Source organism: Nilaparvata lugens, chromosome X (assembly GCF_014356525.2).
Source record: "Nilaparvata lugens isolate BPH chromosome X, ASM1435652v1, whole genome shotgun sequence".
NCBI lineage: Eukaryota > Metazoa > Arthropoda > Insecta > Hemiptera > Delphacidae > Nilaparvata > Nilaparvata lugens.
The window spans coordinates 86,286,831-86,314,178 of NC_052518.1; the positions used below are offsets into that span (position 1 = coordinate 86,286,831).

A 27,348-nucleotide genomic window follows, 5' to 3' on the forward strand; every position below is an offset into this window, starting at 1 on the left:
AGAAACTTAAACACTGTTAGACAAGTGACAATTGACTGTTAGGCAATTGTAGCTTGCTATCAAGTATGATTTTTTAATATAAATGCAATTCTCTGGAGATAATTTTCTGTTTTTCCTATTACACATGAATATTTTCCACAAGATTATATTCCAACCGTTATTAATGAAGTTACATGTTTTATTCCAGTCAGTTGGCATGGATGAGACAAGTTAAGGAATATTTCATTATTCAATAAAACCTTTACAGTTGAAAATTTGATTTTATTTACAGTACTTAAAAAAGTAAAACATTTTAGAGGATTCCAACAATGAATCTCATTGATTTGGATAAGAGCCCAGAGATTATAACAATTCAGCAAGCACTTGCTTCTAGCTATTTGGTAGCACCAATTTTATTGATACAATTATACAAATAAAACAATTTCTAGTTAATTTTTAATAGATATTGAAAGTGGATATAGTCCTATTTACAAAGCAGAATTATTGTTTGCATTAAAACAATTGATTAGTGTATAGGACAATTTGTAGACATTCAACACATCAAGTACATCAGTATTAAATTGAAAATATCAGTATTTTATTGATTACTTCAGTATTTTAAAATGATAACATTACGAGGATCGTTTCAGAATTGTTACACTACTATTTTTTATATCCCTGGCAGGAAAAGACTGGAATTTTCAGGGTTTCTTCCAGGTTTAGTGGCAGTGTTGTAAAATTTTCATGATTTGACAGTTACAAGCAATCCAATATAGAGCTTCTACTGCCAAATGAAAAATTTGTAGTGTAATCCTTTATTTAAGGGGCCGGTTTCCGAGCTCGGGATTTAGCTAAGTTCTAGACTTCAACTGGCTTTAAACTCTGGAGTCAGAAAATTGGCTTTCCGAGTCAGAGCGTTAACGTAGTCGAGGACTTAAATTGACTCTGGAGTTTAGAGATCACGTTAGACCCTAGAGTTCATAATTTCTGAGTGAAGGGCTTATAAGTCCAGGACTTTAATTAGATTCTCGCCTCTTTCCGAGTCAAGGATTTATCAAAAACCGTTAAATCCAGGACTTAAAACAGCGTGATTTTAAACCCTCGACTGGGGTAGGGTTTAAATTTAAGTTCTAGATTTAACTGAGCAAACACAATTCAGTTATTGTTTTGGAGTAGATGAAAAGCCAAATAGATGTCATGGAATACCTAAATTATTTGGATTAGTCCATCTAAATTAATAATTTATAGTTTGCAAGTTTATTTTGCAATAAAATTGTATCCGAATTATGCGTAAAAAACTAAGCTTATTTCACGACTGTGACATAACCTAAAAATGTTCAAGAAAAATAATACAAGGATTGCCTTGAAATTTATATTCCAATCTGAATGTTATTAATCAATGTCATATTCAACATATTAATATAACAATAATAAATTATTATTCCAGTTTTGTTCAAAACAAATAAGTTTTAAAACTAGCCTAATGAAATTTTTATTCCAAAATCACTGGTTAGGATGAATGATCGATAATAGCATAACGTAAAATTAAATGTTTATTCATTCATCATTCAAAAGGTTAGGTTTTTCTTTGAATAGGCCTACAAAGAAATCGAAACGTACCTATTTTCACAAAATAGTTGGAGAGCATGCTCATTTGAATTATCCCGCTGCAATCAGCTGTTTTCGTTTTACTATAATGCCAACAATACAACAGCAAAATATTGTGAATTTCCCTCATGTTTACCACATTAAAGTCCTGCACTCAAATAAGTCGAGAACTTAATAGATCCCGGAGTTTAGAAGATAAAATCGAGACTCAGAAAGTCGATTTAGACCCGAGCGCTTATTTTAGTCCTGGACTCTGTAAGTCCAGAACTTATAGATCCCAAGCTCGGAAACTGGCCCTAAAACTGCGATTGAAATTCATCACAAGTTGTGACATGTGTATGGTGACAACTGTTTTGTCAAAACTGATTGCTTCTCGTTTGTTCCAATCCTCTGTTGAAGGAAGAATAACATTAAACAACGAAGTGGTTACACATTCACGTCATGTGCCTCAAACATTGTCGAAGATGTCCGAAGATTTCGACCGTAGCTTTACGTTTGACAAGATGCATTAGCAACTCTCTCTCCAAATGTTTAAATACATAGCCACAATACACAACTGAATTTCAGTCGCATTCCCGTTAAAAAACGGACGGCACTAGGCATTCTTCATTTGGTGGTAGAAGTAAGTGGTAGATCCATATTGGATTGCTTCCAACTGACAAATGAATCATGCCAGTATTGCGATTGCCACTAAACGTGCGGAGAACGTTTTTGAAATTACCAGAATTTTCCTGTCACGTACTGAGCTTTAAAAAATGGTGAAACTTGATTGTGGAACGATCCTTGTACTTCTGATGTATGGGTGACCCAAAATAACGGGAAATTGAGAAAAATCATGAAAGTTAAGGAGGAAAATTATTTTTATTTATAATAATTGGAACTTGAAAACTTGTCATTTGAGAAATGGCAATAATTATAGCGTAATGTAAATAAATTCATGATATTTTATATAATTTTTCAAATATAAAATTTATGACTTCCTCCTGTATTCTTAAAATGTATGTTGAAGATTCCTTATTGATCGCTGGAACATCTCAACTGGGGAATTGTGGATTTCATGAAAATCTTTTCAATTAAATCACATTTATTGGTCACGTTGTCAACACTATTGATTTGAGTTAGTTAGCTCCACGAAAGTAATCAAATAATCACAATGAGAAAAAAGATCAATGACGAATCTCCAACATAGATTTCAAGATTGTATTTGTGCCTGAGAAAACCATCTAAAGAAAGTAATTTTAAAATGTTAATATTTCTTAAATTAAAAATGTTCAAGTTTCAACTATTATAAATAGAATTATTTTTTGCCTTTCCACTTTGTTTTGTGATTTTTTAATTCCAGTTATTTTGGGTATCATACAAATCACATTCTAATGCAATCAAAAAACTTCAAACTGAAATGGAAATATCTCAACAGAGATCGTTTTTTCCAACTGGAAGATTATTATATTGATTTATACAATTATACTCTATTTGAAGTAGAAACTAGACTAGCTACAATTTGATTATTTCATATTTTCTAAGAGGTGATTCGTTTTGATTGTCCGCAACTTAGACTCAATGCAAACTTGGATCGTATATGAAGTCTTAATTAGCAACTTGATGAATCTACCACCGAGGTACACTTGATCTTGCACATTCCCATCAGTATGGATACAAGGTTCGTGAACGTCAGAAGTATCTGCTAGTCCTTCCAATGATCAAGCTCCAAAACACATCAATTATCAATAATTGCAGAAGTATCCAAACGGGTGCCATAACATAGTAAAGTGAGAGATTTATAGACGGATTTTGCAATTTCAGACACATGATAATTTGAGCTGTCATTTTCAAGATTATAGCACCCAGATACCAGAGTTTTCTGTGGACACAAGTCGCTAACCTATCTAGTCTATTTTTCCAAAGAGACATTATGTTGAAAAATATATACACAAGTAGAATAATGTCATAAATCCACAGAGGAATGAAAACTATGAACCAGTTCCAATTTGTCCTTGAATCCAAACGAAGAACAAGAAGAATCAAGAATACTAAAAACAAGAACCACGTGAACAATGCTCTATGAAGAACGGCCATTATTATTCGGTTTTAATATCCCATATCAAGTCACCTGAAAAAATGAAAAATAAAAGTTAGATGGCAAAAAATCATAGTTACAATGTTATTTGAATCACATATTACGTTACTTTTTGCATGTTGTGCACAGTTTTTAAAAGTAATTACTCAACTGAAGGAAAAATTTGAAAAGCCTCCTAAGCCACGCGCCTGCCATCGAAAACTCAAGCCTTGGATCACTATCGACTTGATTATGGAAATTAAAAAACGGGATAAAATGAGTAGACTTGTTAGAAACAACCCCCACGATCAGCAATTGCTTAATAACTTCCGCTCATTTAGGAATACTGTGACTCAGAAACTGAAAAATGCTAAAATCAATTATTACAAAAAAGAAATAACTGATAACGCAAATAACCCAAAAGCCTTTTGGAAAATAATAAACGAGTACAATGGAAGTAAAGCTAAAAACAAAAATTTCCCATAAACCTTTTTCTTAATAATCCTGAAGATAACGGAGAGGAAAGAATTGGAGAGGTAGCGGATGCTTTTAATGAATATTTTTCCAATGTTGGAAGTAAGTTAGCTGCAGAGTTGCCTCCCCCGTCATATGAACAACTCAATCAGGGTGAAAATTTGGGTACAAATTTATAGTTTCAACTGCAGCCTGTGTGTGCTATCTATATTGTCTTTGATTAAGCTAGCATTGATGTTGTCAATACCTGGGGCTGAGCCACCGTGCATATCTTTAACAATTTTTATTAGTTGATCCTCTGTGACATCAACAGTCACAGAGGATCAACTAATAAAAATTGTTAAAGATATGCACGGTGGCTCAGCCCCAGATATTGACAACATCAATGCTAGCTTAATCAAAGACAATATAGATATTCTCTTGATCCCATTAACTCACCTTATAAATCTGAGCCTGACAACACGGGTGTTTCCTGAGGATTTAAAAATTGCTAAGGTTATACCAATCCACAAGTCTAGCAGTAAAAGTGATATGAATAACTACAGGCCCATTTCCTTGTTATGTGTAGTATCAAAGATATTGGAAAAGTGTTTCAAATTGCAATTTCAGAGGTATTTGGAAGATAACAACTTGCTTTCAAATCGTCAATTCGGCTTCTGGAAAAGCAAGAATACCTCGGATGCACTGTTTGCAATTAATAAGGCATTCATGGAGGCAATCAATCTAGACCAGAAGGTATTATCAGTTTTTGTTGACCTGGCCAAGGCTTTTGATTCGATAGACAGAGACATACTCTTTGCTAAACTGAAGTTTATGGGGGTGAATGGCTGGCCTTGGCCTGGTTCAAGAGCTATCTTGGTAATAGAAGACAGGTGGTTTCCATCGGACCAAAAATGAGTGGAGTCAGTGATGTGGAATATGGTGTGGTTCAGGGCAGTACCCTTGGGCCAGTTTTATTTTTGTTTACATTGATAACATTGATAAGCTGAACATTGAAGGCGAGCTCTTCCTATTTGTGGATGATACTGCTGTTATATTTAGGGGTGCAAGCTGGAATGAAACATTTTTAAAGGCTGAAATGGGAATGAAGAAGCTGAAGGCATGAGAGTATGAGATTCTAAGGATTCGTGTAGATGTACCTGCATTTGCATTATTCATCTGATCCTTGGGGGGGGGGCCTAGGCCCCCCCCCCTAAAAAACACAGCTTCTTTGACAGTGACATATAAAAGCTACAATACATTAAATGCCTCAATATAAATGAGAATTATGTAGAATAGAATTAAATATGGCCTTTCAGGCGGATGAATTATTTTTGGAAAAATTTACTTGTTGCACTCTTATGTCAAAATTGTACTTATGAATACGCCTCGTATAACTTGGATGTGATTCTTCCTAAGTAGTGTGTGTCAATCTTTTTGCTTCGGGATTAAAGTCGGTCCATATGCTCAAACTTATTTAAACTTTTTTCACTCATACACAAAAACCTAAATCGCTTCAAAATGGAGACAAATAAAGAATACATTCCAGATTTTGGTTTGTAAATTGAAAAGAGACAATAAGGCTGAACCAGCCCTAAGGCATCAACGCCAATCTTCATACTGATTTAGCAAACAGGCTCAATAAATGTTATTAGACTTCAGGTTGAAAATTGTTACACTGTCGAATACACTTACAATGCTTCATTAATGATTTTTTTTTATTATTATTACTTCCATTAAAACTAGTCACTAGGACTAACCATTAATTTTGTTCTCTTATTTCTTATCCTAAAATATTAATTTTTATTGCTAAAGTCTTCCAGTGAAGCCTACAGTTCTAATCTATAATTCTTCTACTTTAAATTCTTTCGCTACACATTTATTTTATTTATACTTTTTTTCACTTCACTAGCACTACACCAACTCGAAGGGCTTTGTTCTCTTCAACCTCATGGTGAATTCAGTGCTGTCTAGTAGTTGGATGACTTCGGTGTTGTCATGTTGATGAAGACGTGACTCATGATGGCTGCCAATCGTCTTATTTCACTGGTCACATAGGGGATGTGTAGATCTCGGTGCAAATCGCTGTTCCTTATGTACCAGGGCGCATTCACCATGTTCCACAGTACTTTGTTTTGGAATGTTTGAATCTGATTGATGTTAGATGTTCTAGAGCAGCCCCAAAGCTGAATTCCATACATCCAGACAGGTTTTAGAATTTGTTTATAAATCAATATTTTGTTGTCCAATGAGAGTTGTGATTGTCTGCCCAACAGCCAATAGATTTTACTGTATTTGAGTCCCAGCTCACTCCTTTTCATCTTGATATGCTCTTTCCATTTCAACTTAGCGTCAAGAGTCATTCCAAGGTATTTTGCTGTGTTGCTGTGTGGTACTACATTCTCATTTAGATTTATTTGTATCGGATCATTGATATTTTTGTTTGTGAAGTTGATATGAATGGACTTCATTTCATTCAATCGAATTCTCCATTTTTTGGTCCAGTCACTGAATTTGTTGCTAGCATTCTGTAGTTTTGTGGCTGCTTCTTGTACTGTTTCCCCTTCTGCCAGTATTGCAGTATCATCAGCAAAAGTAGCAATTGTCACTGCATCCAATTCAGGAAGATCGCTTGTGTACAGCACATAAAGAACTGGTCCAAGAACACTACCTTGTGGAACTCCAGCCCTCATTTCCTTTAATTCAGAGACGTCATCACCTTGTTTTACTCAGAACAATCTGTTGGTGATGTATGATTTTAAAAGTTTTACAAGTTGAGTGGGAAGAATTTTATGAAGTTTATTGATCAGTCCTTCATGCCACACTTTATCAAATGCCTGTGCCACATCAAGGAAGATTGCTGAGCATATACATTTTACCTCTAATGAATTCTCTATTACATTAGTGATTCTATGTACTTGGTCCAGGGTTGAGTGCTTCTGCCTGAAACCAAATTGATGGGCTGGTATCAGATTCCTGCTACTTATGATGAGAGCAAATCTCTTCATTAGCAGTTTCTCAAAAAGCTTTGAAATTACAGGTAGAAGAGATATTGGGCAGTACGATTTTGCTTCTTGAGGACATTTCCCAGGCTTTTGCAACATAATGACTTCTGCCACCTTCCAAATTGAAGGAAAATGCTGTAATCGGAGTGATGCATTGAATAAATATGTTAGCATGACAATACCTTTCCTTGGAAGTTTCTTCAAGATTTCACGTGTAATCAGATCAAACCCAGGTGCTTTTTTGGTATTCAGATTATTTTTGATTTCTTCTTGAACCTCATCTATAGAAACTAGATCAGTATCTAAATCATCTATTATATCTTCTTCAGGATCAATTTCAGATTGAATGTTGTTTGGCTGAAAGATTTCTTCTAGATGATTAGCAAATCTGCCTGTTCTCTGTTATTTCTTGCCCAAACACCATCTGGTTTTCTGATTGGAGGGGTTGTGATATTGGTCGCTTAATTCTTCTTGTTGCTTTCCATAATGAATAATCTGTACTGGCATCAGCTGTCAAATTTTGAAGGTAGTTATTAATGGACTCCTCAGTTAGTTTCCTTATCTCTCTTCTCAATTGTTGTGTTTTGTTATTCAAGATATTTTTGTCAGCAGGATCACGAGTTTGTTGCCAACTTCTTCTTGCCCTTCGTTTTTCCAAAACAAGTTGTCGAATCTCCATAAAAAACATATTTACATAATATCCTTTGATTAGTAATTCGATTGTACATCAATAAAAACTGGTATATGCCTTCACGGATTAGATCTTTGTCGCATCTTGATAAGCTCTGCAGGAACTCCATGTTACACCAAGGTCATGCACAAGGGTCATGTTCATTGCACAAGGGTCGAAAATGTGCTAAGTCTACCTGCCAAAGGGTGTCGCAGTTGTATTGTTCTAGCTTGACCGTCCCATGCCCCGATTGAGATAGGTTTTACCCCTTTCAACACATTCATATACCGGTATCTAAAATGAAGAATCCCCAAATTCCCCAATGATTAAAACATAGGGAAAGTATGAGCCAGTCTACTAACACCATAAATTACCCTAATGACAGATTTTTGTAGAACTATTCGATTTTTGAAATGTGACAAATTGAGCTTATGCCATAGGTTGAGATACCTCACCTCATTCACAAATTCTATACTATTGGTATGCTAAAAAATAAGGAAATCGCGCGTCTGGTATACTTTGCCTATGGGCAATCAGTATTGCAATATTGCCTGGGGGAGGGGGGGGGGTGCCAGAAACCTTTATTACAATAAATTATTCGTCTTTCAAAAGTTTTTAATTAGGGCTATTTCATCCAAACCTAGACGATACCACAGTAACGATCTTTTTATTGATTTCAATGTTTTAACGCTGAGGCAATTGTACACCAAAAGCCTTCTTAACTATATACTGAAAAATAAGAATAATTTCAACCTGCGTGAGCACGTATACCACTTAAGATCTTCTAGCATAATCTACGATAATGATCGGACCGTGCTTGATGTATGTCGTCAACAATTCATGTTCATATCAAATAAAATAATGAACAGTCTTCCTTGAGACTTCCTGAATATTGAAATGAATGTCGGTAAAGGGGGAAAAATGGACAAATACATACTTGAATATAAGCTTAGCGAACTCCTGTTTCAATTATGGAGATTTTAAGTGCAACTGCTAGGGAATTGAAAATTGAATGCCAGCAGACAGACATTAACGCTGCTCACCGTTTTCCATCAGCAAATCAGGATGTGTCACCTATTATTGTTTCTTTCCATTGTAGAGTATCAAAGGGCAAGTAGATGAACGGTTATAAAAAGTATTGCGATGAAGTGAAAAAGCAAGAAATGATCCTAAAGCTAATTTTAATGATTTTGTGGTAGTACTAAACAACTTTAAACTGAAGTTTGATATTATAATTGTCACAGAGACATGGTAATAAACCGATTGAGTTTAATATAGATGGTTACAGTTTGGTTAATAAGCCTACAAAATTGAACAAGTGTGATAGCCTATGTATTATATAAAAAAGGTTTTGAATTTAGGGTGTTGAATAGTGAATTGTTGGATGCTAACATGATTGGTATTTTGGTTGAGTTGGCAAGGAATTTAATCTTACAGATTGTTGCGATATATAGATCACCAAATAGTAACACAGATAACTTTATCAGTAACTTGAACGACTATCTGAATTCTCTCCCAAAAGATAGAAATGTTGTTCTCGTTGGAGATATTAATATAGATATTTTGAGAACTCACTGACATACACTAAGTTACTTAAATGTAATGAGTGGTAACGGCTTCAAGTCGTTTATTAATGTACCAACTATGAGTATTGATGATAGTCACTCGTGCATTGATCATATATGTTTTAAAAATACATCAAATAATTCAATTAGAACAGAAACTGCTAGTATTCTTTAAGTAAATGTTAGTGATCATTTTGCAACTGCGCTGCATTTAAGTTCTAATCACAAAACGAAAGAAAAATCTCTTGCTCAAAGAAATATAATTACTAAAATAGATTTAACTAAACTGGAAACTTACTTAAAAAATGAAAAATGGTTGTTTCTGTATGATCAAAATAGAAATAATAATGATAACAATAATGAAAGTAACAATGATAATCACAAGGAGGTGGACACGTTGGTTGAAAACCTTACTCATAAAATAAAAAATTAAATAGAGCTTCTATAGAGGTTAAGCTTAATCACAAAAAGAAACCACTTAAGCCTTGGATCACTCAGGGGCTAATCAACTCGATTAATAAGAGGGATAAAATGGCTAGAAAAGTAAAACAAGAACCTTTCAATACAAGTTTAAAAAATGAATTCAAATCCTACAGAAATTTATTGAATAATCTTATTACCAGCACTGAAGATAATATTATTATAGAAATAAAATTGATGAATGTGGCAAAGATGCAAAAAATATGGACTTACATTAACGAGCTGCTAAATAAGGGAGGAAATGAGTGTAGTAGAATAAAACTGAATGCACAAGAATTAAATGAATATTTTGTAAATGTGGGTAAGACTTATGCAGATAAAATAGCGAAATATGAAAACCAAACTGATTATAAATTTAATTATAAAAAAGATAATTCAAGTCTAGGAAACTCGTTTTTTTTTAAACCTGTCATAGAAGATGAAGTAAAAAATGTAATATATAGTCTAAAAAGCAATACTAGTCCAGGCATAGATGGCATTAATAGTAAGATTTTGAAAAAAATAGCGCCTTTTATAGCTTGGCCGATAACTTTTATAATAAATAAATGCTTTGAAAGAGGATTTTTCCAACTTTATTCAAGATTGCTAAGATTAAACCGCTTTTCAAATCAGGGGATAGGAAACTTGCAGAAAATTATAGACCAATTAGTTTATTAAGTTCATTGACTAAAATAATGGAGAAATTGATAAAAAACAGATTCTTAAGTTTTTAAACAAACACAAAATAATAGAAGAGAATCAGTTTGGTTTTCAGAGTAAAAAGAGTACAAATGATGCCCTGATCAAATTCTCAAACGCGGTTTCGGATCGTTTGAACAAAGGAAACCCTAGCTATCTTCCTGGACCTAGCAAAAGCTTATGACACTGTGTCTCACGATAAGTTATTTGACAAATTAGAGTTGGTTGGCATAAGAGGATTAACTTTGAAATTGTTCAAGAGCTACTTGTCAAATAGAGCACAGATTTTATCACTCAATGACTCGGTAAGTTAAATACCTCTTTCATGCTATGGTCTCCCTCAAGGCACTGTCTTATCACCTATCCTCTTCCTGTTATATGAGAATGAAGTACTAAGATTAGAGTTGAATGGAGGGGAAGTATATTCATTCAAATGACACAGTGTTGTTGTATGGGGGTGAAACATGGAATGAGACCTATGAGACAGCCTCTAAAGGCGTCTCTACTCTAAAAAGATGGCTGGATTTCAACTCCCTTAGTTTAAATATTGAAAAACAAAGTATATTGCTTTTTCAAGGAGTATTGCTGGAAGAGAAGAAACGAACTGTGTACTTAAACTGCACATTAATTGTGAGAATTTTAACAATAATTTAGCTGCATGTAACTGCCCTCAAATAGAAAAAACCAGCCACATCAAATACCTAGGTATAATTATTTATGAAGGATTTAAATGGAAAAGACACATTGATTATTTGTGTGAGCGATTAAAGTTTGTATCCTATAACTTCTATAAATTGAGGTCCATACTCCACATACCAATGTTAAAAATAATTTACTTTGCAATTGTACAGTCCCTACTGCAATATGGATTAGTGGTTTGGGGGGGAGCATTCAACTATCATCTATTAGCTCTATTTGTAATACAAAAAATGATTATAAAAACAATACTAAATAGACCCATGATATACCCTTCTATTCAAGCCTTCAATGAAATTAAAGTGATGACAATCTGCCAGCTGTATGTATTGAACGTCTTTAAATACTTTCAGAGTAACAAATAGTTATTTTCCTACAGTTACCTTGAAAAGTGACCATTCCTGCACTGATTACAGAATGCAAAGAATCACTTTTCCGCACTAGTGCGCAAAGTGATTACTTTGCGTACTCCAGATTTGCAGCATGGCAACACAAAATAGTTAGCGGGTTATATGGATGAATGGTACACGAAAGCCAAAATTAAGTTGGTTAGAATGACTGTGTTTGGATGAGAATCATTTCAATGGCTACATTTATGATAAAATCTCATTATAGAAATCCAAAATAAGAATAATGTTCATGTAAATCATAATTTAATAATTACTTCTCATCATTTAATAATAAATAATGTTTCTTTTCTATTGATAATTATTATTGCAACTGCAAGCAATGAGAAATGTACTCTAGCAAATACACATTATGAAATTTGAATTTTGAGGTTAAATAATTACCGTTCATTGATATCCATGTGAATAAAAAAAAAAAACTACAATCAAAATTCTCTGGTGTCCATGTTATTTTTATTAATATTTTTAGGCTACTTTGAGCATTTTTTCATAATTTGAGACTGTAAATCTAAAATAATTTCTGGAAATTGTTTTTAGATAGGTAGTTGGAAAAGATGGAATGAACGTAGTTACGATTTTTTCCGCTAGGTCGCGCGCCTTTCGGTTCTTCATACCTCCATCATCCAAATCAGCCATTGGCGCATATTTTGAATGCAAATTTGTTGTTTTTTATTTGATTTTCGTAATAATTTGTGTAAAAAATGGATGTGGATAGTGTTGAATGTGATTGTGGAAGTGAGACACAATAGTAGGCAGCAGCAGTAGCTCATAAAATTGACTCATGATTGAAGAAAAAAAATTAACATACAAGAAAGAAGAATATTATTTGAATTTCACTTCTACTCTCCGAAAAAGCTAAGTTAGAAATCCCTGTAAATACTAGATCTAAAGCGAAATGAGTAAAACTATATCATTTCATACCTATGTAGAAAGGAATTATTTTTCAACATCAATCATATTATTTTGTTATTATAATCTTCATTATAGTACTAATTTATGATTTTTTGTAGATGGGATAAAAATAATTGACTCCTGGATAACTCTGAAATATCACGTCTATTGTCATTTCTATTAACTTCTGAACATTTATGTGTGTAATGATTGCAATACTTCATAATAAGCAATTCAAGTGCCACAATATAACGCTGAAAAAAATTTGATGAATTATGAGACATTTTTACCTTCAATTACCTATTTTTTACATTCAATGGTAACTGTAGGAAAAATTTAATGTGAAATACGTGCACAAAGTTCCTCTGCTGCACTCAAGAAGCCATTCCAATAACAATAGTTATTTGTGCAACTAGTGCGCAAAGTGACAGTTTGCTGCACCGAAAGAAACGTTTACGCCCGAGACGGCTCGGGCAGAAAGGTTTCTTGAGTGCAGCAGAGGAACTTTGTGCACGTATTTCACATTAAATTTTTCCTACAGTTACCATTGAATATGAAAAGTGAGTAATTATGGGTAAAATGATGGCTGAAATCCATCAAATGTTTGTGTGTGTGTTATGCTGTTATTAATAACAACCTTAATTCATTAAAAAATTAATAATCCAATTGAAGTTGAAAATTCTCAGCCAAAATTCTCATTTTTATTCATTCAAGAATCAGAAAAAATACAGATAGAACAAAAAATTTGCATTCAAAATACATGCCAACAGCTGATTGGGATGGCTGCAAGATGGCTGAACCGACAAGCATGCTACCTAGCGGGAAGAATAGTACCTAAGTTTGTTTCATCCAGCTAAAAACTACTGAAACAGGATTCAGAAATTTAGACTTTTGCTCAAATTACCGAGAAAAATGCTGAAAGTAGACTGAAAAATATTTATAAAAATAACATAGACAACAGAGAATATTTATTGTAGTATTCTTATGTTTTTTATTATTTTTATTAATGTGGATATTGAATGGTAATCGCTTAACCTCAAAATTCGAATTTTATAATGTATATTTTGCTACTTTTCTCATTGCTTGCAATTGAAATAATAATTATCAATAGAAAAGAACTATTATTTATTATTAAATGATGAGAATTCCTAAATGATGATTAATTAGTTATGATTTAGATGAACATTATTCTTGTTTTGGATTTCTAGATATTTTCTATATTTCTATCATAAATGTAGGGTAGCCGTTATTATTATTAGCATATGGCACATATATATATATATATATATATATATATATATATATATATATATATATATAGACACACACAAACATATAGGTAGGTAGTCAAAGAAAAAAATCTGGTCATGAGACCGTTGTCAGGTTAATAAGATATTGTAAATATATTAAATTTTGATGTCGAGGTTGTCAAGGTAGTGTAGTGATTGTGGAGAAGCTGAAATAAAATCATTTAAATCGCCTTGGTAGGCACGTATATTACAATTTCCAATGATGTGCTTCAGCGTCTGTCTAGCCTCTCCACAATCACAAGCAGGGGAAGGTAAACTGCCCCAGTCATTAAGAGAGGCCCCGCATCTCCCGTGGCCAGTCCTAACCCTGTTGAGGGCCGCCCATGTCCGTCTTGGCAGTTCAAATCCAGCCACATATACACCAACTGAGTACCTAAAGCAGATGCTGAGGGGGGTTTTTTCCATCCACTCTTCCTCCCAGCTTGCTCTCATGGAAAAATTTTCATCGCTCAGTTGCTCTGCCATGCGCATGGGAGGATGCCTTGACTTCAACCAATGAACTGATCACCCAAATCCAGAAGATCTCTATGGATTGGAAGTGCCCTGTTACTCTTTATCTTTTTGTATTCATGTACAAGAGCAGAAGATCAAGAGCCCCGGTGGAGCAATATTGCTGAGAACTAGAAGCCAGTATATGGGGGTGCTTCTAATTGTCCCAGTGATTAAATGCATAGTGTGGTTCAGTTGCGCATTTACTCTATTCACATGGGCACTATTTAACCATACAGCAGCACAATATTCAGCGGTTGGATACACCAAACCCACAGCAGAACAGCACAAAGTTGTGGCCGAAGCACCCCAAGTAGTGCCACAAAGTTTTTGAATTATGTTATTTCTTGTTTTCAGTTTCTCAGCAACATTTTGGATATGTTGTTTATAGGATAGAGTGCGGTCAAGCGTAACTCCCAGGTACTTGGGCAAAAAATTGTGTTGCATTTGAGCATCATCAAATTTTACCTTCAACTTCACACTTTCCTCCTTATTATTCAGATGAAAGCAGCAAACCTCCGTTTTCCTCATGTTGGGCTGGAGCCTCCACTTGTGGAAGTATGCTGAGAGGAAAGACAAGTCTTGAGTCAGGCTGCTTGCTGTTTTTTCCATACTCCTGTCCTGAATGGCTATAGCAATGTCATCCGCATACACAAATACTCTTGATTTGATATTTGGCAAATCAGCTGTGTACAGATTGAAAAGAAGGGGGGATAAGATAGATCCCTGTGGCAATCCATTGTTCAATACTCTTCTCCTGCTCAGCCTATCATCCATGAGAACCCTGAAATTCCTGTTCTTCAGAATTTTATTGATCAATTGAATGATTTTTAGACTTTGCAGGACCTGTAGGAGTTTAAATATGAGGCACTCTCTCCACACTGTGTCGTATGCAGCACTCAGGTCCACAAAGGCAACAGACGTCTTCAAGCCTTTCTGGAAACCCGCTTCAATATGTGTTGTCAATGCAAGAACCTGGTCTGTGCAGTTCCAGTTTTGCCAAAATCCTGCTCGTTGAATTGGAACATGTTCCAGTATTTTTGGGCTGATCCTATTATAGATAAGCCTTTCAAGCAATTTATAGCTGACACTGAGCAGAGCAATTGGACGGTAACTCTTAACATCATCACAAGGCTTGCCAGGTTTTATGATTATAATTATAATTATAATATTAATAATATTAATTATAATAATTATATTATAATTGAAATGATTCTTATCTAAATCTAACCACAGTCATTGTTACCAACTTAATTTTTGTTTTTGTGCACTAATCCTCCATATAACCCACCAACTATTTTGTGTTGCCATGTTGCAAATCTGGAGTATGCAAAGTAATACTTTGCACACTAGAGCAGAAAAGTGATTCGTTGCTTTCTGTAATCAGTACAGGAATGGCCACTTTTCAAGGTAACTGTAGGGAAAATATATTTTTTAAAATAAATTAATAATGAACATCAACGAACCAGATACAATATAAATAAATATAAATGTTATGACTCAGATCTGACAATCATCCATAAGCAGCTTATTTATATAGCACCAAAAATAATTAATAAATTACCTTCAGATCTCATTGAATTTCCATTTATCAAAACTGTCCCTAATAACATAAGAGATTGGATTTGCCAGAATTTTCATTTTGATTTGAATATTTTGTGATTTTTTTGTATAGGAATTGCGATTTGCCAAGATTTTTATTCAATTTGAATATTTTGTGTTTTTTTTTATAAGTATTACAATTTGCCAGAATTTTTATTCCAATTTGAATATTTTTTTATTTTTTTCATATGGGAATTACGATTTGCCAGAATTTTTTATTTTCAATTTAAATGTTTTGTGATTTTTTTTTTGGTTTTTAAAAGAATATTATGATTTTCCCTCTTCCCATTCACCATGAAATGCGTTCTATATACCCTGTTTACACTGTATTTATGAATCACTATATCTATGAATAAGAGAGTACCATAGTTATATAGTATATTAAGATACTCGAGAGAATTTTTAATTTTTTTTTTTTGTTGTTTCGATTCTTCGTTTCATAATTTACTATTCTGTATAAATATTTGCTTCTGTGCTAAATCAATTTAAATCAGGTTAAGCGTATTATAATTTCATCCCCTACTCCCACTGGCGAACAAGAGTCATCTTATGCCAGTGGTTTTTTCACTTACCGTTTATTATTATTACTCTTTGGTTGGATTTTATTGTCATGTTGAGCTTTGTTTGTTCTATGTATATGTATTTATGAGTGTGGAATAAATAATTTTGAATTTGAATAGTCTCCCTAGTCTTGAATCTAAAGATCTTGAACTACTTGCTTACAATTAAAAACAGTTGGCACCTATTTGATTGCTTGAGTAACTTATCATCAATTGATTTGTTTGTTCTGTTGGTTTAGTTTTGTAGTATGCCTTTTCATGTTTCTTTGTTTTTAGTTATTCAGTTATAATAATAATATCGAGTGACCTGGCTGGCTCAGGTCTGGTGTCAGAGTTTGCAGGTCGTAACTGATCAATTTCAGGGCCTCTGACATGACCCAACGACTGCTTTTTAGGCAGCCGGGACCGACGGTTAACGTTTCCATCCGAAACACGGGAGTGGCCTGAGATAAATATCTTGCCCGGGCCGGGATTTGAATCCAGGCCTCTGAATCATAAAGCCAGCATCTTAATTCAGTTAATTCGTTCATAATCATAGTACAGTAGCAATGTAGTGTAAATATAATTCTCATCGTTGGTAATTGCAAAACCATTAACATGAATTCAATACTATTCATATCCATAACATTACAATTCAATTAATATGTTAACTTTGTTGTTCATCTAGTCTAACGCTTGTTGTAAATTCATATCTTGCTCTCTTCCTTACATATTCTTGCCCCCCCCCCCTGTGGGTTGGAGGAGCTTTGAGTTGATCATGGAACTCAAGAATGTGTTGAAAACCAGAATTCACCCACACTATCCATGCTTGTCGTAGGAGGCAACTAAAATGGACATCAAGGCAACTCCAGAAGTTGCCTTGCCTTCAAACTCACGGGATCTGCCCCATCAGGGCAGTTTCGGAGGGGCAAAAAGAAAAAACCAAGAGACCAGAGATGGGTGAAACTTCAGGCACAAATGTAGGTCAAGAGGCTAAGTCGAGGGTGGCCAGGTGCCCTAGAGGCAATTTGGTGGCCCCACCTTCAGCGGAAGGATCTATAAAGAAGCCAGGAGTGGAACTCACATAGGTCACGATTTTGTGGGTGGAGAGACCAAAACTCACCACTGCTCAGAGAAGGGCGGCCATTCAGGCAAAACTTTTTGGGAGAGGTGAGGCTTCTGACCCTGCAGAGTTTCGGAGGGGCAAACAGAAAACCTAACAGACCAGAGATGGGTGAAACTCCAGGCACAAATGTAGGTCAAGAGGCTAAGTCGAGGGTGCCCAGGTGTCCTAGAGGCAATTTGGCGATCCCTCCTTCAGCGGAAGGACCTACAAAGAAGCCAGGAGTGGAACTCACGTAGGTCACGAGTTTTGGGTGGAGAGACCAAACCTCACAACTGCTCGAAGAAGGACGGCCATTTAGGCAAAACTACTTGGGAGAGGTGAGGTGAGGCTTCTGACCCTGTGAAGTTTCGGAGGGGTGAAAAGAGCAAACCCAAGAGACCAGAGATGGGTGAAACTCCAGGCACAAATGTGGGTCAAGAGGCTGAGTCAAGAGTGGCCGGGCGCCCTAGAGGCAACTTGGCCACCCCTTCCTCAGAGGAAGGACCTTCAAAGTAGGCCAGGAGTGGAACTCACGTAGGTCACGAGGACTAATCAGTCTGAAGAGACTGCCAAGCATATCACACTGGATTGCAACAAGCTACCGGGTGATGAATGGGATGCTAGTATAGGGAAAAACTCCATCCTGGTGCTTGTAAAGAACACAAGTATTGGTTTGTCTAACTAACATCATACTACTTGGGAACACAATAAGCTTCGGTTGATGTGTGGGGTTCTTTGAACCTTTGGATCCTTGAATCCATCCCTTCAAAAACAATAAACAATAAATATTCTCTCTCACCTCAGCTCTGGAAAGTTTCTACTAATATTTTGCTTCAAGTACATTAGCGATAATATCAACTAGTTTGTAATTTTCTTTGTGTTTTTGTTTTGATTTTTCAATAAATACCTGCGCCCGCACAGGTACTATGCAGGTATCATTTTCCATTAAATATTACCCATAATTATTTAGAATAGACATAGTAATTATTCTGGCAGCTATGTTTCTTTCTTTTTAGTAACCTTATACCTACATTCAACATCAACTTGTAATATATATGCATGCAAATGCTGTAAGTAAGTTAACTTATTGTTTTTCTTTTTCTTTGTTTGTAATGTTTTTTGGAAATAAATTTCATTTCATTTCATTTGACATGAATGTGGAAGCATAGCAAGACATTGCCAAAATGATAACTAATTCGTACAGTACTCACTCACATGATATCGTAAGTTACTTTTTAATATATCAACATTAATACCTAATGGCTTGTTTTTGTAGGGTTATTGTTATTTTTGTTACTAAATTTGAATACTTTCTATTATGACTCGTAAATTGTTTTGTACGACGTATAGGCCTAAGTGAACGCATCCAGTGGGAGCAGGTCGCAAATTATGATAATGTCCAAGTGCAAGTTTAAGTTTTGATTAGTATATCCGTTTACGGCACAGTGAGAATATTATAGGCCTACTCATAACTTCTAATGGAACTATTACTATTGATACAGTACTCGCTCGGCTGGTCTAAGTGGGAGTAGTTCTGTTTAGAGCTCATTTTCACAGCACCACTCACTGATACCAGCACTTAAATTTGGTACTGGCTCACTTATATTTTCATTCTAATACTTATATGATGGAATCTGCTTCTATTCATTTGCAGAGAAAAGTATACTGACGCTCAGTTATATAAAAAGTTATCTATTATTGTGGTTAAAAGTTTAGAATACACAAAATCCAAATCATTGGTCATTTTTTATTGATAGGCATACTGGTAGCTGTTCACAATCGTGCCTCAAAGAAAACAATAGAGTTAGAATGAAGACAAAATTTCAATAAGAAGTGATATGCTTCAAATACTCGTACTAAAGCCCCAACTATACGGGCAGAATTTCAGCTGCGTTACCGTCGCGCTTTTCTCGCGTTACAGGAAGCATAGCCTCTTAAGAACAATTGAATGGCTTCCTTCCTTGGCGTTGGAGGAGCATAGTTCGGGAGTTTGACACTCGTAGCGCTGAGTGTAGTGAAGCTTGCAATGCAATCTCTCTCTTCCCCCACTTTACCACCAGACCACTTCCCCTCGAAAAAGAAGGTATTCCAAATAGTAAGTCTTTCATGAAAGAACTCACCCCCAATGAAAAAATCTATTCACAGTTGCAGGCTTCCATAACTAATTGATTGTTGTAGACTGGCCTGAAAATGTTCTTGGCCCTTGAAGCCTCTTGAAGAGGCTAGCCACTTACTGTGAGAAGATCCACTTTCAACTGTCAGCAATCCTCATGAATAACATCAATGCTTCCCATTCAGTCAATTCTGACCGACTCGGGTACTCTGAAGGGTAGTTCACTTCTAACAGTCAGTATTGCTAGTGTAAAGCTGCTTGGTTGTGTGTCAGCGTACCTAATAAATAACATCGAAGCTCGTCACGCTCCACTAATGCTGACATTTTAGAGTGAATCTCACTATAGAGCAGCTTGGTTGAATGTCATCATACCTCGTGAATGATATCAATGCTCCTTGTTTGATAGGAAGTTTAGAAACACCCCCTGTGTTTTGTTCCGCAGACGTTCCAATAGGTACTCAATATGAATGTTCATACTGAAGCACACTACTAATTTATGATGTCAGAATAGTGTGATATTCATAGAAAGTCACTTGCAAATCTTGAGATTGACACTCAAAACTAAAACTGCTGCAACAGTCGTATGGGAATGCGTGAAATAGTGGAATCATGCATGAAATGAGAGATAATTGAATGCTCTACAATCTCGTAATTAGCACATTCTTGTTTCATCAATTGTTGAAATGTTATAAGACTTGAAAGAGCGAAAATATGGAAGAGAGACTGTTTTTTGGAAAATGCATCACTGTAGAACATAAATATCTCGAAGAGTATAGGATTTATCGAAAACCTCTACCATACAAAACTTGTAGGAAATTTATTAAGCTTCATTTTTATGTAGTTGATTATGTCAATAGAACACATTGTTTCCAAGATATTTGCATGTAAGTAATAAGTGGAAAAAATGTAAAGGACAAAACTTGTTGGTAATTTTGTAAGCTTCAATTTTTCACAAAATACAAATGTTCATAAGATGCATAGTTTCAGAGATATATTCGAAAAATGAAAAAAAATTACTCTAAACAAATCTACTACAGGCAATTATTGACGTGCCCACCTTTAATCTGTCAAAAAAGAAGTCACCCATACAATGCTCACCACATGCAATGAATACAGAACAGTGTTCCGTGTTCTTTATTCATTCACAGTCTGTTTATTGGACTGTGAGCTCACTGTCATTCTGCTACTGTTTTACGCAGGCCCGACCCCAGGGGTGGGCGGACTGGGCGGCAGATTTTTGGGGCAGCAAATTTCTTTAAGGAATGGAAAATTTTTAACCCTTTCTATCCCAATTTATGAAATCAAATAATAAATTCATAATATTAAATGTGAATAGTGAAATAATATGTATTAAATTTTGCCCAAACAACAAGCCCAAGAATATAAACGATAATGCAAGCATTGATTTACATTTTATAATCAAAATTTGATTATAATATATAATTTCACTGCCTTCCCCTCCGGGGTTCCCCCAACGTGCGTCTCGCTGTAGGATTGCTCCTCTAGTATAGAGGAGTATGCGCATGTGCTGGTACTGTAACGGATTTGTTGGAGCAGTTCCGTTCACTGTGATAACTGTTATTGCCATTGAAAGAAAAAATTATTGAAATTTTTAAAGCAAAAACCTAACCTCCTAACCTACACTTCTACCTTTGAAACATTAATAAACATACCTTAACCAGGACCCCAACCCCTTCCAGTATATTGCAATCCCCAAACCAAGAAAACCTAACCCTCTAACCTACCGAAGGTAATAAACTATTCCAATGAATGTGTTACTCAAACAGATACTACCGATGCACATTAGATAGGAGCAGTTCTACAGCGAGACACGCCACTTAATTACCACAAAGTGCTGTGTTGCAATAATTGACGCTAGAGTCGTCAGTCAGTCATTGAGTTTCTTTAGATGCATAGGCCGTGGCCTTTTGACAGTTGTCTTGTCAGTGAAATAGTGATTGTCTATTTACAGTGATTTCAGTGATTAAGTCAGTTTATTTATAGTCTTTTACAGTCTATTTAGTTTTTATAGTTTCAAATTTCAAATAACTTCAGCTCAGTCGGTGTCAAAAAAAATTTAGTTTCCGTATACCATGTGCCCCTGTCTCATGTGTGCTGCCGTGTGCGTGTGTTCCCATTTCCAAATTTGCTTCCCAAGCTTAGCAAATTGAGTGTCACTTGTACGAAAATACTATTAAATTTTACTTCTAGTAATAGGAATATATATAATGGCCTTGTTATTAGCTGAATGAGAATCTTTGTGTTACATAAATATAGTTTAAAAATATCTGTTTTGTGTAGGCAAAAATAAATCATGGACGGGAGAAAACGACTCTCTGGTAGCCAGTATAGGAAAAAGAGAGCAGAGAAAGTTGAAGGCAAAAAACTCAAGTTTTCTCTAGATAAGTTTTTAAAGCCTTTAGACTGTAATGAAAATAGTACAGAGCGTAAGTATATGTCTACTGCCACTTCCCTGGAATCCAACAACAGTCACCTAGGTCATCCCTCAACTTCCACTACTTCTTCGGAATCTAATGATAACCAACTGGACCGATCTCCAGCATCGACGTCTGCTTCTTCCTCTACAACCAACATCTGTTACTTGGGTGTAAGCCTACCATCAGCACTGACGTCTACTGCCGCCCCCACTGAGTCCAACAATATTTTCATAGGCCTACCATCAGCATCCACATCTGCTGCGTCTACTGCCTTCCCCACTGAATCCAACAATATTTTCATAGGCCTACCATCAGCATCGACGTCTGCTGCCTCCTCCACTGAACCCAACAATTTTGTCGTAGATCTACGATCAACATTCACTCCTGAACCTGAAGACAATACTACTGGCACAGGACTTACAGTTAACACTGATTTTATTGATCATGATCCAGCTACATGGCCCGAAAACCTAAATGATTTTGCTAGAACAACATTGATAACAAGAGCACCCCACCAAAACTAACAGTTGCAGAGACTCAATTGTGCCCCAAAGATGAATCAAATTGTAGATTTACTACTAACTACTACAGTTATAAAATGTGTAATGGTGAAACTGTGGAGAGAAAGTGGTTAGTTTATTCTAAGTCAAACAACTCGGTATATTGTTTTGCTGCAAATTATTTTCCAATGTGAAAATTCACTTCACCGGAAATGGATATAATAATTGGGAACACATGACTGAAGCTTTGTAAGCCATGCAAAGTCTCCAGCTCATCTACAATCACAGAAAAAGAGGTCAGAACTTGCAATGAGACTAGTGTCGGGGAAAATCATAGACGAAGAAACACAAAAAATCATGAATTCAGAGACTCATCATTGGAAAAATGTGATTGAAAGACCGATCTCTATAATACAGTTTTTGGCGCAACAATGTCTGCCTTTGAGGGGAGACTCCGATCAATTCTTTTGCCCGAGCAATGGCAATTTCCTTAAGCTTGTTGAGCTATTTGGAAAATTTGATTCTGTTCTGCAAGAACACATTAGAAGAACGACAAGTGGTAGTAACAAGCAGCATCATTACTTGGAAAACACATTCAAAATGAAATTATTCAGCTCCTTCATGACCAAGTCGAAAAAAACATTTTAAACTCTTTGAAATCTGCCAAGTATTACAGTATCATTTTAGATTGCACACCTGATATTTCCGGAGTGGAACAGATGACGATTATAGCACGCTTTGTTGATTTGGATTCTAGTTCACCAAATGTTGCAATCAGGGAACATTTCCTTGGCTTTGTGCCTGTTCTGGATAGCAGTGGCTTGGGACTCACAGAAGTTATTTTATAAAAACTTGAAGAGTTAGGTCTATCATTGGAGAATATGAGAGGGCAAGGATATGACAACAGTGCAAATATGAAGGGGAAGAACTTGGGTGTTCAAAACCGAATTTTGGAAATGAATCCCAGAGCATTTTATGTCCCTTGTTCCAGCCACTCACTAAACTTAGTGGTAAACGATGCAGCCAATGCTTCTCAATTCGCAGTCTCCTTCTTTTCTTTAGTAGGAAAAATTTACAATTTTTTCTCAGCATCTACTCTTCATTGGGCTATTCTAAAAAAGCATGTTTCCAGCCTTACATTGAAACCTTTGTCTACTACAACGAGATGGGAAAGCAGGATAAACGCAATCACTCCTCTAAGATATCAAATTGAAGAAATTTATGATGCACTTGTAGAAATCAGTGAAAATGATAAGACCGATAAAATGGTTGTGCATGTGGCAAGCTGTTTGGCAAATGAAATCCGTGATTTCACCTTTCTCTGCTCCATTCGTGTCAGATCCTTATAGTGTAAGGACCTCAAGTTCCAAATTTCAAGTCATTCCTTCAATTGGGAGATGAGATATCGTGTACACAGACACACATACACTCACACACACACACACACCACACACACACACACACACACACACACACACACACACAAGTAGGGTATTTGTGCCGATTGAGCATCAATTTAACACCAAGGTCAAGGTCAAGGTCGAATTCAAGGTCAAGGTCGAATTCAAGGTTAAGGTTGAATTCAAGGTCAAGGTTGAGAGATGTTATCTCAACCACCACCCCGCCCCGACTGAATTCTCTGTTGGAATGAGCCCTGTATTTATAGACCAGGGAGGAGATGTTTACAGCAAGAATTTCTATTAAACACTGAGGAAAATATTTTTATTAGGGGGGGGTGTGTCCTAATTCAATTCCCACCCCCACACCCCTAAAAGGTGTGGCCTAATTAAATTTCCCCCTTCCTAAGAGGTGTGGCCTAATACCATTATTATTTCCCACTAGGTATACAACCAAAACTCAAATTCAAATTCAAGGTCAAGGTCAATGATGATCCCCACTTGGATAAAATATCTACTGCAAGTAAAACTAAGGGAGAGAGTGAGAAGTCAAGTCAAATTAAAGGTCAAGATCAAGGTCAAATTCAAGGTCAAATTCAAGGTCAAGGTCAAGGTCAATGATGATCCCCACTTGTATGAAAATGTGAACCTAGTTTTTTTATTACAAAAATAATGAAGAACCTGTTGATGTTATAAAAAAATACAGGAATAACTTTTTTTAGTAAATTTAATAACAAATCGATAAACATATCATTTATCAAGATATTATAATGAATATTAAGTAAGATATGACATCTTTAGTTATTGGAGATCTCAGATTTCTTCAAGCAGAGATCAGAGATTGGAGATTAACAAAGATTTGATACTGTATGAATCAATCAATAAATAGATGAATAAATAAATATATACATGTTGAAAAAATGTACTTAATAAAAATGATCAAGAAGAAAATACCATTGTTGAAGAAAATAAAACGGAAGAAGGTTGTGTCTGGATCTGGAATAATCGGATCTATATTGAACAAAGCAATTGACTTACTACCTGTTGAACTTGAAAAAAGATTGAAGAGAGGTGATAAAGGAATAAATAAACTTGATGATGCATGCCGGGAACATGATATAGCTTATAGCAATCCTAATCAGAATAGAACAGAAGCTGATAAGAAACTAGCTGCCCTGGCTTGGGAAAGAGTCAAATCACCTGATGCTAGCCTTGGAGAGCGCTCATCAGCATACTTGGTAACAAACTTATTGAATGCCAAGACTAAATTTGGTGGTGGGTTGTTTCTGAGACCCTACAAAGGGTGTGGGTTGTTTCTGAAACCCTACAAAGGGTGTGGGTTGCAAAAGAATAAGAATAATAATAATATTAATGTTGAAATTAGAAATTTGATTCAGAATTTTATAAGGATTAAACAATTCATCCCATTAGTTGCTCATAATATCCCAGAAATTGATCTTAATGATAATGAACAATTCAAAGCAATGTCAGACCCACAATTATTATCAAAGTATGAAAAGTATGCTGCTGAAACAGCACAACCCTGGTTCTTTAGAGCATGGTTTGATGAAAAATTCATATACAAACATGAAGTATAATAAAAAAACATGAGTATTGATAAATTTGGATGTCATTTGAGTAGAAAACAAGAGAAATCAAGTAGAAATCAAGAGGCTGAAGAATTAATTAATATATTACAGAATATCGTTAGTTTAGCAAAAAAATTCGGTTCTTATTATCTACCAAAGAATGTTGATCTTAATAATATGAAACAATGGATGTATTTAACTGATCCAAACTTACTTCATGATTTCCCTCCCACTTCAAAAAATAAATTCAAATTTTGGTATGAATATAATGTTGAATCCACCTGATAAGAGAATTTTTTAACACCTATGTAATGTCCAACATTCCTTCTAAAATAAATTATAAACTGGAACTGAAAAATGCTCAGATTTGTAATTCAATCAATAATACAATTTATTTTGTTGAAATTCATTTTCAAATTAATAAAAAACCTGTAAAAAGGTACTGAGCTTAATTTAGAAAATTATAAAACAATAATCTTTCCTGCTTAAATCTAAGGTTATAAAGATCTTTCCTACCAAGAAAATCAAGTTCAGTTTGGATTTTGATGAGTAGTTTTGTTCAACAAAATTCAAAAGTTGTTTCAAAGAGTCAAAAAACTATTCATACTGTGGGGACTCGAACCTGGGGCCCCATATGTATCAGACCGCGGAAACATGCTTGGTAATAAACAATCTCATTAGTTTGCTATCACTAAATCCATCAATTTAAATCATTTTATTTATTAATTAGATTGAACTTACAATAGAAATATTATTTAATAACAAGCTATGCAATAACAAGCAATTAGTTGAGCCAATAATAAAGTTTTTAAATTTATGAAAACAATATCAAATTCACAATGCATTTTAGGAGATTCATTTAAAATATCTACATTACTTAAAAGTAGCTCTTGGTAATCTACCACATAATAATGATAAATTATTACTGATTAGTGAAGTTGTGAATAATATCATTACAGTATCTATTCTTGTGATAACAAACTTATGAGTTCGTTTTGATCAATTAATTTCAAATCTTGTTTAGTGGCTTAGTTGATAGCATTGCGGCTTACCAATCTGGAGTCTCAGGTTCGAATCCCGGTGATTAGAGAACTTTTTTGTAACTTGATCTGAAGGTCATTCATACTTACATTGAACTAGGTCACACCTCACAATGAAGAATTGTTGTAGCATTCAGTCTAGTGTAGAAAAATCTTGTTATATGAGATGTTATCTCCACCACTACCCCAACGTGACTGAAATTTCTGTTGGAATGAGCCCGGTATTTATAGTAATTTTATCAGCATCAAAAAATCCAGTTCCCACGGTTTTTTGTATACCGTCTTCCAAACATGTTTGAACAGGTCTAAATATTAAATAATAATTTATTTAATTTAATTTATTTTATTTTTTATTATTTAATATTATTCAATTATTAAAAAATTATTTAATTTATTTAATTTACTTTATTTTATTTTTTATTATTTAATATTATTCAATTATTAAATAATTATTTTTTGTTTGAAATTATTTAATAATAAATTAAATTAAATAAATTAAATAATTATTTCATAATTGAATAATATTAAATAATAAAAAATAAAATAAATTAAATTAAATAGATTAAATAATTATTTAATAATTGAATAATATTAAATAATAAAAAATAAAATAATTAAATTAAATTATTATTTAATATTATTCAATTATTAAATAATTATTTAATTTATTTAATTTAATTTATTTTATTTTTTATTATTCAATTATTAGACCTGTTCAAACATGTTTGGAAGACGGTA

General features: G+C 34.6%; 1 long non-coding RNA gene across 1 annotated transcript in view; it reads right to left on the reverse strand.

Annotated features, from left to right (window-relative positions):
• Window positions 1-1,791: 1,791 nt before the first annotated feature.
• LOC120354501 overlaps window positions 1,792-27,348 on the reverse strand; it is a 49,261-nt gene continuing 23,704 nt past the window's right edge. Inside the window, exon 2 of the long non-coding RNA XR_005573080.1 lies at window positions 1,792-3,697. This is a non-coding gene — a long non-coding RNA (uncharacterized LOC120354501). The remainder of the gene's footprint in view (window positions 3,698-27,348) is intronic.